The sequence below is a fragment of the Taudactylus pleione genome, unplaced genomic scaffold, assembly GCF_031769625.1.
Source record: "Taudactylus pleione unplaced genomic scaffold, aTauple2 ptg000042l, whole genome shotgun sequence".
Classification (NCBI taxonomy): Eukaryota; Metazoa; Chordata; class Amphibia; order Anura; family Myobatrachidae; genus Taudactylus; species Taudactylus pleione.
In genome coordinates this window covers 5,082,769-5,099,489 of record NW_028284444.1, presented here as the reverse complement: position 1 = coordinate 5,099,489, position 16,721 = coordinate 5,082,769, and the positions used below count along the sequence as shown (strand labels likewise).

General features: G+C 35.4%; 1 pseudogene; it reads right to left on the bottom strand.

Moving 5' to 3' along the window:
* Nucleotides 1–1,150: 1,150 nt before the first annotated feature.
* Nucleotides 1,151–4,679, bottom strand: LOC148537929 (uncharacterized; annotated as a pseudogene).
* Between the last annotated feature and the right edge of the window lie 12,042 nt (nt 4,680–16,721).

Here is a 16,721-nt window from a genome sequence, read left to right as displayed (position 1 = left end):
TTGTTCAAAATTATCCCAAGCCATTGTGAATTCACTTCTGTCTTGTATTTCCCCTGAGGAGGTCCGCAGTGTTATTAAACATCTCAAAATGTTGAAAGCACCAGGACCAGATGGTTTCAGTGGGGAATTCTATAAGATACTATTGCCTAGACTAGAAGATGTTATGGTCACAGTTTTTAACACTATTTTTTCTTCCACTGTGTAACCTTTACATTATAACTCTGCACTGATTAAATTGATTCCAAAATCTGGCAAAGATCTCTCTCTAGCAGGTTCATACTGACATATTTCTTTACTAAATCTGGATTATAAACTATGAACAAAAATTCTTGCTGACCGCTTGAAGTCTATTCCCCCGACCATTATTCATCCAGATCAAACCGGCTTTATTACTGGATATCACTCTTTGGTTAATGAAAGATGGGTTCTCTCAGCTAACTATTCAATTTCTCATAATGACTATCCTAAACCAAGTATGATGCTATCATTAGATGCTGAGAAAGCCTTTGATTTGGTCTAGTGGAATCATCTTTTTCATACATTATCTAGATTTGGTTTCCCTGACTCCTTTATATGCATGCTGCAACTGTTATACACTGATCCCCAAACTCAAATTTCTTGTAATGATTTTTTATCTTCCCCAAAAAGAATTCAGAAAGGTTCAAGGCAGGGATGTCCTCTCTCCCCCATACTTTTCACTATAACTCTGGAACCCCTAGCTATTGCTCTACAAGCCTCTAACTCCATCAGGGGATTTTGAATTGGTGATATTGAACTCAAAACTACACTGTTTGCAGATGATATCCTTTTTATGGGTTATAAATAGTTGTAAAAGAGTAGATGCACTGGTGTCCATTCAAATTTACCCTGAATTCAAAATGGCAGCTTACACAGTGGGCTCTGCTCCCCACAAAGACAATATAATAGAAAAAAACAAAAAGTGGAACATCATCAAGAATTCAATAAATTTATTACAATGGGAAACCGGGAGTGTGTTCTTACCTGGAGAACTGCGTCAAGAATTTCTTTATGCTGCACAGAGATTACTTATAAACAACCTATCTACTGGCCATGAATGATCTTGCCCCGCTACCTCTGGCACTATCGGTGTATTACTCTCCACTATCAGCATTTTAGGTCACAGATTACTTCAGTCCAGCAGCACATATACCAGCACAGAGGAAACCCAGCCTTCCTGTACACTCTTGCTAAACGTGGAGACATGCAGCTTCACATTGGCATACACATACCACCAGTGTAAAGACCAAGCAGCATCTGGAAAGCTATATATTGGACCTCCTGTCTAGGGATTGATTACATTTATTATATGATACTTCTGAATAGCAACTTTTAGGCTATTTGCATTTACCATTATTACTGTGAATACTTTTTGTTTTCTACTATCACTGTGATACAGGCAGCTCTTCTGACCTATACCATCGTCAGGGAATACTAAAGTTGGAACTTGTAAACAAAATTTGTGACATTTCCCCACACCCATACTGCTATTTTATTTGTTGATTTTCTAAAATAAATCACTGTGGATTTTTTGCAACAATTCAACATCACGAGATCTAATGATTGCAAAATTTGTTGGACACTATATCAAAATATTCTGTGAACTCATTCACTATACAGGATTAGAAACTGTGCCGATTTTTAGATTTTAAGGCTATTTACTGCTAGCAATATTATATCAGTCTCTGTGCCATTAGATTAAACAGTGCTTTAACATGCAATATTTAATCTAAGTGTGCATAATTGTATCTAATGTGTTATGACTAATGTAAAAGCAATTTTTTGTGTAATAAATTGATTTACTTCTTGACGATGCTCCACTATTTGTTTTCTGTATTTATATTTCAGCCTGAATCTTCTATTCCAGAGATTCTGAAAATAATGTCACCAAGTCAGAATTATTACCTTTAGGAAACTGCTCCTCCTCTCTTTCCACTCTCCCCTTTATGTACTATTTTCAAATTGCCTCTAGAAAGATAAAATATTTAGGTGTCCAAATCACCGCTGATTTATCCAATCTCTATGAGGGAAATTTTACACCTGTTATTTCTAAAATAATTACAATGCTAGATAAATGGAAACGCCTTCCATTATCCCTGCTAGTTTGGGCTGCAGTTCTTAAGAGTATAATTTTTCAGAAAATATTTTACATGATGCAAATGTTACCGATTGGCTTATCTAAGCCAGACAACCTGAAGTTATATAGATATCTGCCATCAAATTCTATGCATCTAAGACCCACTTCGCTCATCTAGTCTGCCCCTTTTCATGTGTCCTTTAGGCAACTTCCACCCTATATAGTCCTATATAGTCTCTCTTAAGGATATTCTTATGCCTATCCCAAGTGGGTTTAAATTGTTCAACCATTTTAGCTCCAACCACATCTGATGGGAGGCTATTTCACTTATCTTCTACCCTTTCTGTGAAGTAATTTTTTCCTCAAATTTCCTCTGAGCCTACCTCCTTCCAGTTTCAGTGCATGTCTTCATGTTCTTGTACATCTCTTCCTTTGAAGAATGCTTCCCTTCATGTATTTGAAAGTTTCTATCATGTTCCCCCTTTCCCTTCTCTGTTCCAAACTATACATATTAAGATCTTTTAGTCTTTCTAGGTAGGTTCTGTGCTGTAGGCCATGCACCATTTTAGTTGCCCTTCTTTGTACCATCTCTAATGTGTCTATATCCTCCTGGAGATATGGCCTCCAGACTGAACACAGTATTCTAGATGAGGCCGTACCAAGGACCTATACAGTGGCATTTAATACTTCTTTTTTCCTGCTACTGATTCCTCTCCCTATGCAACCAAGCATCTGACTTGCCTTTCTCATTGCTTTGGTACATTACTTGCCTGCCTTCAAGTCATCTGAAATGGTGACTCCTAAGTCCCTTTCCTCCTCTGTATTTTCAATTATAGTGTCCTTGATTCTATATTTAGCCTTTAGGTTATTGGGACCCAAGTGCATGTTTTAAAATTGTATTACATTAAACTGTAGTTGCCATGTTCTTGCCCATTCCTCTAGTCTACCCAGATCCTCAGTCATTTGTTTTACCCCTCCTGGTGTGTCTACCCTGTGGCATACTTTTGTGTCATCTGCAAAAAGGCATACTTTCCCTTTAATGTTATTTGCAATCTCACCAACATAGATATGAAAAAGCATTGGCCCAAGTACTGATCCCTGGGGTACTCCACTGGTTACCTTTCCCTCCTGTGAATACACTCCATTTACTACAACTCTCTGTTTCCTATCCTGCAACCAAAATCTTATCCATTCAACAGTCAAAAAATCCAATCCCAAGCTTTCCAGTTAGTTTATCATTCTGCAATGCGGGACTGTGTCAAAAGCCTTACTAAAGTCTAGATAAGCTACATCTATGGCCCCACCTTGATCTATTACTGTTGTCACCCAGTAAAAAAAGTCAATAAGATTTGTTTGGCATGACCTTCCCTGAGTAAATCCATGCTATTTGGGATCCTGTAAATTGTTGGATTTGAGATATTCCATTACTCTTCCTTTTAATAGTGTTTCCATAATTTTTCCCACTACTGATGTAAGGCTTACTGGTCGGTAGTTACTTGCTTCTTCATTGCTGCCACTTTTGTGCAGTGGTATTACATTTGTTCTTTTCCAGTCCTCTGGAATCACTCCTGATACTAACGATTGGTTGAATAATTCTGTTAATGGTGTTACCAGGACCCCTTTAAGCTCTTTTAGTATCCTTTGATGTATCCCATCTGGCCGCATTGATTTATCCACTTTCAGTTTTGAGATTTCTGTTAGTATTCTCTCCTCTGTAAATTACATTTCATGTACTTCCTTTTTATGAATGCCCCTGCAACTTAGCTGTGACCCCTTCCCCTCTTTTTGTGTAGTGAATACTGAACAAAAATAATTATTTAGATGATCTGCTATTTCTTTGTCTCCCTAGATCATGTACTCACTCTCTGTCTTAAGTCTTATTATTCCTCCATTTGATTTCCTCTTTTCACTTATATACTTAAAAAAAGTTTTGCTACCTTTATCTACTGACTGGGCTTCTGCCTTTGCATGCCTTATCACCTTCTTAGCCTCCTTCCTTCTGGCAAGATTCACCTCTTTGTTGTTATTATTTTGAGTCTGCTTATATTTCCTAAAAGCCATTTTTTTTTAATTTCACACTAGTGGATACCTGTTTTGTAAACCACACTGGTTTCCTTTTCCTGGTGCTTTTCCTAACCCTTTTAATACAAAGGTTTGTAGCCTTCTGTATTGCATTTTTTATTTTTTCCCACCTCTCCTGCACTCCTTCCAAGTTCCTCCAGTCTGCCACTGACTCAGTAACACATCTTTCCATCTCTGCAAAGTCAGCCTTACTAAAATCTAACACTTTTGTTTGTGAGTGGCATGAATTGGACCCTGTCTTTATATTAAACCATACTGCTTGGTGATCACTAGATCCTAGGTTCTCACCCACATTTACATCCGATATCCTATCACAGTTTGTGAGTGTCAAGTCCAGAATAGCATGTTTGCAAATGGGCTCCCTCACTAATTGTTTGAGAGATGATCCCTGCAGAGAATTTAGAAAGTTGCCACTTCAACAGGAACTTGCAGCAGACACCTCCCAGTTTACATCAGGTAAATTAAAGTCTCCCATGATTATGACCTCTCCTTTCAAAACCATTCTAGTAATGTCCTGCAATAGTTACTTATCCAGTTCCCGACCCTGTCCAGGTGGTCTATAGATCACCCCAGTGCAAATTATGTCCTTGTCCCCCATTTCTATAGTCAAAGGGCTTCAGTTGTTGCTTCAACATTTTGTATTATAGTAGCATTTATGCTATTTTTCACATACATAGCTACTCCTCCAATCCTCCCCATTCTGTCTTTTCTAAATAGATTATAGCCTGGTATATCTATATCCCAGCCATGATTTTCATTACACCATGACTCTGTAATTGCTACAATATCTAGTTCATCCCTTGTCATCATTGCAAATAGTTCAGAGATTTTATCAGCTATGCTCCTGGCATTTTCACACATAGATCTTAGAGTGTTGCTGGTGTTTCTTTTTTTCCGAGACATGGTTTGCGAGTATATTACAAAATGACAATGGGCAAGCTGATTTTTTGGATTTACCTGGTCTCAGATGTTCAATGTTTTTCAACTGTTTTTTTAACTGTTATTTAAAATGTTTCTACACTTTTTACATTTCTTCACTTCGGAAATTTCTGACCAAATTCATTTGGCAGTACAAAAAAAAACAAAAATAGCTCTAACTAAACTAATGGCTCCCGAGCTTTTGGAAGGCATTAGAATTTCAGATGTATGCTCTTGTTCCATCTTAATATTTATTCATTATCCTGTTGATTGGCTGTTTGACAAGGACACATTTACAGATTCCAAACTAGCCAAGACACTATTCTCACGTTTTTCTCTGAGTGCCCTCCTCCATTCTAAAGCTGCTCTTATTCCTCCCTATACTACAGCACATCATGCTTCATGACACATATAAGGCATGGATCACTCTCCATAATAAATTAGGTAGAAACCCTTTAACATCTCCTTGTGTGCCATTATGGGTAAATCCTTTGTTCCACCATCTGTGTCTTATTCTCTGTTTTGCTGTTGGCGTAATAAGAGCCTTGACACCACATTGAAAGTATTTGACCAAGGAGGAAATATTTACCAATTTGCAGATCATCAAAGCATGTTTCATATACCACACTGTCAATTCTTTAGGTTTCTTCAGGCTAGACATCATATTAATTCTCAGAAAATAGATCGAACCGCCTCTTTAACCCCAAACCCATTCTTAAAGGTTCTGCAAATCTGTAGACTTACTAAATACAGAATTAAAAAAAATAAATATATATATATATATATATATATATATATATATATACCCAGAAATTACCACTATCCAACCCAAACATCACTGGGATAATTTACATTTATAATGGCATAGTGATTAAACACTCATCCCCTCACCTGAATCATTTCTTCTTCACAATGACTCTACCATAAAAATACTGAAATCCACTTATTTACAAGAGATCCATTTACGCACAATACAGAGAGCAAAGTTATCACCGGCCCAAAGTGCACATATGATTAAATAAACTTCTTGGGATTGTCCTAAATGCGACTCCAGCAATGTCTCATTCTTTCACTGTTTTTGGACTTGTTATAAAATATAATGCTTCTGGAACAAAGTTATAAACTTTATGAATGACATTCTCTCTTTTTGTCTTCAACCAGATCCTTTACCATATTTATATGCTAATTCTGCCAATTAACATTTGGGATTTGATAAAAAGAGAACCATTCCTTTGATTAGTATGATAGTCACTATTACAAAGAAAGTAATATTAATTCACTGGATTTCAAATGAGAACAAAGCACTCAAGACCAAATCTTTAAATTGTTTGAAAAAATAGAATGGTACAGTATCTAGATCGTAAAATATTCTCAGAAACTTGAAGACAAAGTTCCATTGCAGTGGTTACACAATTTCTCTTTTCCTGTAAACCTATACTTTTAGCAATCTCCGAAGGGCCTACTTTAGAATAATGTGATCTATTATTATTTTATCCTATTTACTTTCCCCAACCCTTCTCCCCAATATCATTCCTTAATGTGTGTCTTTCCCTTCCTATCCCCACTCAAACTGAGTTACTTTTATTTACTATATTTTATATCTGACAACACATATCTGTTCTGGTTACTAGTATAATACTGTTGTGTCTTCTAACTGCTACATAGATTAAATTTGTTAGTCCATGACTAGCCTCTCAGCTATTCTGATATAGCTTTGTGTTTCATTTTGATATGTGGAAAGAGTACACATATTTTCTCCTTTTTAGAGCCTAGCTTTTCAGTGAAGACTTCACTTCTGTCCATTATCTGTAAACCAATCAACCAATATGATGTTCTCACTTATTTATATTACATTTCAAAGGTTGCTGGCTAGACAACTGTATACCTATGTAACCAAATATAATGTTTTCACTGTTATTGCATGCTTATTAATTATATGTATGTTTGAAACTCAAATAAAATAGATATACAAAAAAAATTACATCAAGAATATCTGTTCAAACTTTATGCAACAGAATATATATAAATACAGAACAAATTACACATTTTATCTGTACAAACCTGTGTTTCCCTAGTGCTCTCATGAGGGGGGCATTCCTGATGTTTACCCATCTCTGTTGCCAGGAAAGGGGGAGAGACTGGGTAGGAGTACCTGCAGTAAGCACAGACTGCAAGAAGTGGGTGGGTCTTTCTGGATTGCCAATCACTGTAGCTGGAGAAGAGACTCTGTGATATATTTACTAAAGTAAGAGTTTTTAGAAGTGTAGATGTTGCCCATAGCAACAAATTAGATTCTACTTAGACTTTAACTAGCACCTTCTAGAAAATAATATCTATAATTTGGTTGCCATGGGCAACATCTCCACTTCTAAAAACTTTCACTTTAGTAAATATACCACAAAGACTCTTCCCCAGCTACAGTGATTGGCAATCCAGAAAATAAATTTATCCTTGTGATTTTGGGCTGCTTCCTGCATTGTAAGGGCATAGCTCAAATAGTGCTGGGCACTAGTAACTAAGCAGTTTCTAAAATGCTTTAATTAGAACTACCTCGACAAAGATGCAAGGTGGGCACCAAAATACATATATGATACTCCCCCAATCATTGCTAACAGTTGGGATTTTAGCACTTAACATAAATCTCACTGTTTGGAATACTAGTTGCAGTTCCTGGTTTCTTAGACACCCTGGTAGTGTTGTGTCTCCCGGACATCTACTTCACAGCTTGTTGTGACAGCTATGAGTGAAGTTTCTCTTCATCTGAACCACACTCACTGGTACCAAAGATATAGCACCTGCCATATTATACATAACAGGTCCTCCATTAGCAGCACCTGAGTAGCCAAGGCTTTGCTTACTGCTAGCTGGTTGAGCAAGGATGTTTACTACTCACATAGTGAGTAATTTCATCCATGTCATTTTCTGCAACACTGGCACAGCACAAGTCACAAGATCCTGGCTAATAGCTATCATAATGTGGTCTCCTATAGCTGCTGTACTGGATGCAGCAATTAAAAACTACATACTAGTCACAGCCGGAGCAATTACTGTGGGAGAGACAATGCACTAAGAGATGTAGCCTTAATTGATTAGTACAATGTTTAAAGAGAGCTTATATACTATCATTTCAGCTCCAGAGGAGAAAAAAAAGATTGCTACTGTCACACGATTTCCCCTCCTAAAGACACAGATGCTGTTTTTCAATATGCAGGCTCTGTTTACTTGCTTTACAATAGTATTCTACATATTCCAAATGTGATTGTATTAATTCATTAGGACTAAACTACACCTGATTGAGCTCTAATATAGAGATACATTATGGTTAACTAGTTAAAACTTGGTGGCTATTTCTTTGTTATATTTTATTGAGTAAGAGATGTTTAACAATATTGTGATCTTTAATATATTCACAGTGATTTTTTTTAATCAATTATACATATGTTTATACCCTCTCTGACAGTGCTGTCTTTTGTTCTGCATTACTTAGAACAGATATTGCAATGGATGTGAGTTAGGGAATCAAGCTAGCAATTTTATTTCAAGAGTAAATAATCTCTTGGACTATACAATAGAGATGACTAAAATCACGGCAAATGTTAAAATTAATGGAGTTTGGTGTTGTAGCTGGTCATTTTGCAGAGAGTATTAATTTGCAGTGATATATTTGAAATATACTTTTGCTTTGCCTCTCCATGGTATGTCATTCCACAGTGTATTTCCAAATGTTCACATTTTGCTGAAATTAAAGCCTATGTGTTTGGGCTACAATGGTTTGGGCATGACCTTTAAAGTCAAATTCCAGTAGTGAATAATGCAATATTCTGCAGACAAATAAGGGACATTTCATATATGTTGTGGAACAGTTTTGAAAAGTTTGCTGATATGCACTATACTATTGCCACATCTTTCCCCATGTACAAACTCAAATTATCATTGCTAATAGCTCTACAACAAAAAAATATTCTGTAACATCATTGCAGATTGGGCATCTCTTACTTTCCTATGAAATATGATTATTTGAAAACATTTTACCAGTAAGAGAATCATGGAAAAAATTTGAGGCACTAGAACTGGTCCCATTCTGTCACTCTCTTCTCCCAACCAATACAAGAGTGACATGTCAGTTGTTTAGTAAATCCCATCTATGATAATCACCAAATAGGAGCAATTAGTAGCAATATAAGATAGAAACCTTATCAAATTTGAATCTAGCAACTTTATGTATTATTTTCATAGACACTTTGAAGCCCCATGTATTTGTTATTCCTGACTATTTTACACTTTTCTTCCTCTTAAATTCTAAGTATCTTAAGGTTTTATGCCCTCATCCTCTCACTTTGGGTTCTCTTCATCATCCCTTAATTTTTACAAAAGTAGGTGAAAATTTAAATTTTTACCTATTTTTGTAGAAATTGTTTGAGAGCTGTTCATTAATTGTGTAACACAGGATATATCACTGGTACCTCCAGCTTACAAATCTCCTATGATAATTTCCATAGAGAGTTTTTCCATTTTTGCTTCTTAATGAGCAAGCACACACCTTCTTTGTACATAAATTGAATTTGGGCAGAGAGAGAGACAATTGTTACTGAACTTAACTGAAATGCATTACACCCCTGGGCTTGCAAAATTCTTTGTTCTTCTCCGTACTTTTACTGTTTCTTCTCTGGCACTGAAGAGCATTGTTTTACAGCACATGTTCAGTTATCTTTTTAAATTATAATGATTCAAGCACAATGATTGAAAGCTGCTAGCGACATGAATGACTGTATGCTGAGATGTTTTATTAGCACATTAATTATAAAGACAATTAACAGGGTTCTATAAAATATAATTTCTGCTTAAGTACAGTTGGACCTTTATCAAGTAATCTACAGTGACAAAACGTCTGTAGTAAACCTTGTTTATACATTACAAGGGCATTGCCGCAGTATAAAAGCAACATAACAGGTTTCTCATAAATAATATAGAAGTATTTAGTTAGTTAATGTGAATTTTAATTTACAATACTGCTTGATAGTTTAACTATTATAATTGTTAGAGCATATGTACTTTAACAATGAATGTATGTTTTGGGTTTTTTTTACATTTAGTGTTAAGAAAATTAAATATCTATAGTAGCTCCTGACTGTCTTTTTGGAAATATGCCATGTTGTTTCAATTGTCTATATCAATTTATAATAAGATTATTTACAACTTGTTATTATTTATTACAGCTTGGTGATGAAAAAAAGTGTTTAACAAAATCAATTTGTCAGATGTATCAAGAGTGTTTTTGAAAATATGCGTGTTTTGGTCATTGCTTCTCCCCCTTTTCTTGAATTATTCACTACAAAAGACAATGCCAGGCAACCAAGAGAATTCTCCTACTTTTGATATTATATAAAATAATATAAAATCAGTATGAGGTATTTTTTTATTGTTAAGATGTAGGGCTTATTCAGGTTTTGAGATAAAGTGTGCTGTGAAAGCAAATTATATTGGCTAGTCATACTGCACTGAATGCACAGCCTTAGCAAAGGTCTATGTATGACTATGAATCATATTACATTTATTTTTTACTTTTGAATTGTATGTTTCATAATTGTGGACTAAATTAAATTATATGATTTAATATGCAATCTGTGCCCTTTATCATTCATGCATACATGACATTTTTTGAATTTCTTTACCATATGTATGTTCTACGAGATAGGATCATCTCGATTGTTACGGCAGCTAGCCAGTCAATAGGTTTTGAGACTTACCTCAGTGAGCGCAGATCCCCAGCCTTGTACTATAAAAAAAAAATATTAAATATGGCTGGACATACAATGAAAACAAATGTTGCCTGTAATAATGTACACATTAACTAAAGCATAAACAAAAAGAAATTCCTAACATTGTAGAAATTATGGTATATTATATCAGATATATCATATGTCCATGCAGTATGTTATATGTTGGAAAAACAACATGCAGCTGAAAGAATGTATGGCCTTGCACCATTCCAGCATATGGGCTCCTTTGGCTGGCAAAAGTCATGATCAGCCAGTGACACACCACTTTCATGATTTCCATTATAATCTTTCCAGCATCAGATACAAGATTGTTGACTGGGTTCCCCCCAAATATCAGAGGTGGCAACAGAAATCACATATTATTACAGAAAGAAACCAAATGGATACATACATTACAGACATTACATCCATTAGGACTTAACAAGAATTTGTCCATTACATATTATCTTTGAGGTTTAGAATGGATATGTTGATTGCCCTACATTTCTACTATTGTTTCTGATATTTGATATATCCCTTAACCTGAGTGACATTTATATATTTGCTGATATGTTGGGCCAGCTATTTCATTGCCTATGTAAGCCACACCTGAAGTTGACAGCAATGTTTTTGTCCTTGCCTCCATCCTACCATATACATGCCTTTCTATGGATACTTGCTAAAATATGCAATGTTTAGCATTGCTTTTTATGCTTTAGTTATTGTGTGATTTATTAGAGGCAACATTAGTTTTCATTGTAAATCCAGCCATAATTGTGTTTTTTGTGCTATCCACTCTGCTACACATATTGTTATCTATAGGAGAGGCACCCAGGCATGCAGTTTCAGCTTTACACGAGAGCTGGACCCTGTGGCATTATGTGTGCATATATATATATATATATATATATATATATATATACTGTATAATGAAAAAATTGTACTGAATAGTGCAACACTTTGTGAGATTTGCTATTAATCTTTCACCAAATTTTACACAAAAGGACTGTATTCAAATGACATAGTTCTACACTCTCCAGGACTGGGTGCTTTTTTCCAATATAAACATTGTTCTGTCTATCACAGGTAAATGTCGGAAATATTTAAGAAGACAGCACCATCCAGGGTAGCATATTTTGAGTTAAATTCAAATCTGTGTCCACAGATAATTTTTTAATTTTAAACATGCAACACAGCCATTGAAAAAATTTATAGTCCAGACGCTAGGGCAGTGATAACCAGAAGAATATATAAATAAAAAATATACACACCAAATTATGCAATCATGTAACAAGCTGCAGCCAACCTGAAAAGAGGAATGTCACTCCTCAATAAACACATATGGAAAAAAAACACACAGATGGCGCTGCTTGATAAACAATTGAATGTACTTAATAAAATATATAAAGGGTATATAATAGAAAAACTCCCGGGAGTGTATCAACAATGACTAAAATAAAACAAATACATAAATGAATCTATTAAACAGTGATAAGTGCTAATATAGTACCAAAGGCTACCAAAAAATGACACCTGCGGCATCAAACAACTGGAAGCAAAAAAGCTCTTCACATAAACAGAAAATAATGAGTTAATATTCAAGGCTGAGACAGTTCATCATTGCCAGTAAAAATAAATAAATAAAATAGAGGCTCTCAATAGCGTGTCAGTCAGTCTCTAAATGATATTCAGGACTCCAGAGTAATTGGCTGTATAACGGCACAGTGTGGTATAGTTACCATATGGAAGCAGATGCTCAATCGTGTGCTTAAATTGAGGGTATCCTGCAGCAGTGTGCTCACAGGGACCAGTGTTGCAGACGTCTGCCTTCTACCCCTGTCGAGGCTCCCATGCAGTGCGCTCACCTCCGGGTGATGTGGCCGCTCAGCATGCACAACGACATACACGGGATCAGGTGGAATTTTGCAGGAAATGGGCTGTGATCCTTAATAAAGCTTCCTTCGATTTAATACTGTTAGTAATAGAGGAATCTTCCCGTGAATTGAACATCATCAAAGATAAAATAAAAAATTATGAAAGTTTACATCTTAACACCCTTATAGAGGACAAGACATGTGATTGGGTGGAGAAGTTACAAACACAAGTTAATAAATACAAAAAGGAATTAATACAGTTAAAAACAATAAATTGGCTACAGTTAACCGTGATTCCGAAGAAAAGCAAGTATACAGCTCGGCTAATAGCACTTATAGAAAACCTAGGGTTTTCAAAAGATTTGGTAGGCAGCATAGGTATCCATTTGACACTGAAAATTCAGGAGAGTCTCTCACATCACAGAGTGATACGGAATGTGCTGGAGCAAGGGATGTACCCTCAGGCTCATGCCCCCCTTTAGGGGTAGCTACGAGAGCCACAAGAGATCCTGTAAGGGATCCGCTACTAGAAGGGGTGGGCAGTGTGCGAGGCAGAGGAAAACCGAATTTAAGAAGGAAAAGGTGATTTATAACCTCTCCTCACGAACATTAACAGACGATGAGAAAAAGGTACTTCTAAAAGGGTTTAGTTTCGTACCTACCAATAAACATGACCCCTTCCAAAGTAAAATCGATTTATGCAAATTAAATCGCCAATTGAGGCTAACAGGATAATTTGGTAACCTGGAAACAATACACCATCAAAAAACTTTGGAGAAATTCTTACCTAGAGCCAAATCCCTCTTTGACCCTCCTTCAACAAACATTAATATGAAGGCTTATACTAAAGTGATGGTAGAAACGATTGAAAAAGCTGAAAACGTCGACTTAAGGAACAATTTATCTCACAATGATTGCCCTAAAAAATCTTTCAGGTTATAAGGATATTGTTATATGTCAAGCTGATAAGGGTGGGGGTGTGGTGATATGAGGCACTGATGAATATGAAAAAGAAGCTTATCGCCAGCTTAATGATACTGAGGTCTACAAGCGTTTGGATAAAGATCCAACTGAGAACTTACAAAAGGAGTTGGAGGAGCTGTTGACCAAAGCAGTAACAGAAGATATAATTAATAGCAAAACGGCAGTGGCATTATTACAGGGGTCACCCAGGGTCCCCATTTTTTACTTGCTCCCGAAATATTTAAACAAAGAGTAGAGGAAGGCACCTTACAACTATTGTGGTTTTAGGTGTTAGTGCCGAGTATCTGGAGTTGGATATATATATATATATGTGTGTGTGTGTGTGTATATATATATATATATATATATATATATTTAGAGAGAGAACCCTTTTAAGGAAAATATTGTTCATTATCAATGTTATATTGATGATGATAATAATAATAATAATAATAATAATAATAATAATAATATTATTATTATTATTATTATTATTATTATTATTATTTATTATTAAATGTTAAATGATTTTCATGATTTATCTTTTTTCTAATGAATATAATTTATCATTTACAGATGTGTCATTATACGCTATTGATCCAGGTGTGCCAAACATTTATTCTTGGTGCGCCAGGTCCTGACCAACTTTGCTTGCTTTAAGCAACTTTTTCACTGCAATGTGCATTTTTATCACACAAATTAGACAATCAATTGTGACAAAACAGCTTAGCAAGACTACACTGATTATTATGATATTTGACACCTGTACATCTGTTTGCGATTGAATCTGAATCTTTATACCAAGTGCTACGATGCAGCTTTCATGCCAAATTCCATTGAGCTTCATCTGCGACTGTACATATTTAAAACAAATTAATTTGCAGTAAAGTTGTAGCCCAGCACCTCCGGAACAAATTCAGTGGTGTTTCGCTGTAACTGCAGTGCAAATAAGATGCAGACTTAAAGAAAATGTTGCTACACTACACTGCTCAGCAAGATTCACTTGCAGTGAGCATCTCATGCTGCTTGGCATATTGAGGCTTGGTGTATGAGGACACGTCTGTACATCAAATGTTAATATTTGGTTTTATTCAGTAAAAATAATATGGTAAATTCTAAAAGTTTATATTAAACCTGTTGATTCCAATAGCCATGTTCTTTACAAAAGCAGACCTACTGTACACAAAAATAAAAAAACAATATTCCACTGCTTCTGTTCTGTATGGTTAGGCAGAACTGCAGACTGGAAGATCAATGTAAGGAACACTTGGGAACATATAATGTTATATATTTAGAGATAGGATATCCAGATGAGTTATTACAACAAACGATCACTAAAACTCTTAAGATTGAATGTTAGTGAAATATAAATGTAAAAACAAAAGAAGCAATGATACAATATCAACTTTATTACTCCATATAATGATCATCAAAGACAAACATTTAGGGTTTAAAATAAACACTGGGGTATTGTACATACGGATCCAGTCTTGAATAGTTTTTTACTGGATAAACCTATGGATGTTTTCAAAAAGGCAAGAAATGTAAAAGTAATCCTGGCTAGAAGTATGAAACACAGATATCTCAAACACATACAGGATAGGATTGTGGGGCAATAAATGCAATGGCCTTTAAAGTGTAACCATTGTAATATATGTCACTTTGTACACCCCATAACATGTTCCTTTCTGAACTACATTAATTATAAATCTTAACGTATTAGACATATGAATAATTTTGCTACTATGTGGATCATGTATGTTTTAGAATGTCCTTGTAAACTTAAGTATTGTTAAATATAAACATTCTAAAAAATTAAGAATCCAGAAATATGTTAGAAGTAGTAGAAATTTGATTGATATTCAGTTTTGAGAAACTTTTTAACCCATCTTTATTCTGATACTAGTTGTTTATCAAAAGGGTACTTAGAAAACCAATTATTCAGAAGAGAAATTTTCATGGTACCCCATGACCTCAATGACTATGAAAATGCTATATGTATGAAATTTTTAAAATATTTTAATTGTTGTTATATATTCTCAATTTAAGTTTATTATATGTGTGATATATTATTTTTTTTCTATCTGATGTGCTTTAATTCATGTTGTTGCAATATACAGTGGTATGTATGCATATACCGTCAGGTCCATAAATATTGGGACATTGACAGAATTTTCAGATTTTGGCCTCTATTCACCACCACAATGGCCTTGAAATGAAACAAACAAGTTGTGATTTAACTGCAGACTTTCAGATTTAATTTGAGGGTAATTACATCCAACTCAGGTGAACAGTTTAAGAATTACAATGGTTTCTATATGTGCCTCCCACTTTTTAAGGGGCCAAAAGTAATGGGACAAACTTAACAATCCTAAATCCTAAATCTAACTTTCACTTTTTAATACTTTGTTGCAAATCCTTTGCAGGCAATTACAGCCTGAAGTCTGGAATGCATAGACATCACCAGACGCTGGATTTCATCACTGGTGATGCTCTGCCAGGCATCTGCCAAAACTGAAGGGAAAATGCCCCAAGAACAAGCAGGAACTGAAGACATTTGCAGTAAATGTCTTCAGTTCCTGCTTGTTCTTGGGGCATTTTCCCTTCAGTTTTGTCTTCATCAAGTGAAATGCACTTTTTAGCCTTAAAATACTCTTTGGTTGCTTTTGCAGTATGCTTCGGGTCATTGTCCATCTGCACTGTGAATCGCCATCCAATGAGTTCTGAAGCATTTGACTGAATATGTGCAAATAATATTGCCCGAAACACTTCAGAATTCATTCTGCTGCTTTTGTCAGCAGTCACATCATCTATAAATACAAGGGAACCAGTTCCATTGGCAGCCATACATGCCCACGCCATGACACTACCACCACCATGCTTCACTGATGAGGTGGTATGTTTTGGATCATGTGCAGTTCCTTTCCTTCTCTTCTCTTCCCATCACTCTGGTACAAGTTGATCTTTGTCTCATCTGTCCATAGGATGTTGTTCCAGAACTGTAATGGCTTTTTTAGATGTTTTTTGGAA